This window comes from Otolemur garnettii, unplaced genomic scaffold (assembly GCF_000181295.1).
Source record: "Otolemur garnettii isolate 467f Iridium unplaced genomic scaffold, OtoGar3 scaffold00011, whole genome shotgun sequence".
Taxonomy (NCBI): Eukaryota; Metazoa; Chordata; class Mammalia; order Primates; family Galagidae; genus Otolemur; species Otolemur garnettii.
In genome coordinates this window covers 33,106,138-33,106,493 of record NW_003852406.1, presented here as the reverse complement: position 1 = coordinate 33,106,493, position 356 = coordinate 33,106,138, and the positions used below count along the sequence as shown (strand labels likewise).

At 60.1% G+C, this 356-nt stretch overlaps 1 protein-coding gene across 1 annotated transcript in view; it reads left to right on the top strand.

The window, feature by feature from the left end:
- Positions 1-356, top strand: part of TMC3 (transmembrane channel like 3) — a 42,271-nt gene that overhangs the window by 1,243 nt on the left and 40,672 nt on the right. The gene's annotated exons all lie outside the window — the stretch shown is intronic.

Genomic DNA, 356 nt, shown 5'->3' with positions numbered 1-356 from the left:
CCCCCCAACACTCTTCATATAGATGACCCTGGGGCAGTGAGCTGCTGGCCCTGCCAAGCCCTCCCTCTACCCCTGCAGACCTTCCCCCCAACACTCTTCATATAGATGACCCTGGGGCAGTGAGCTGCTGGCCCTGCCAAGCCCTCTCTCTACCCCTACAAACCCCCCCACACACACACACACATTCTTCATACAGATAACCCTGGGGCACTGGGCTGCCGGCACTGCCAAGCCCTCTCTCCACCTCTGAAGACCCCCCGACACACACACACACATATTCTTCATACAGATGACCCTGGGGCAGTGAGCTGCTGGCCCTGCCAAGCCCTCTCTCTACCCCTGCAAACCCCTCCCCC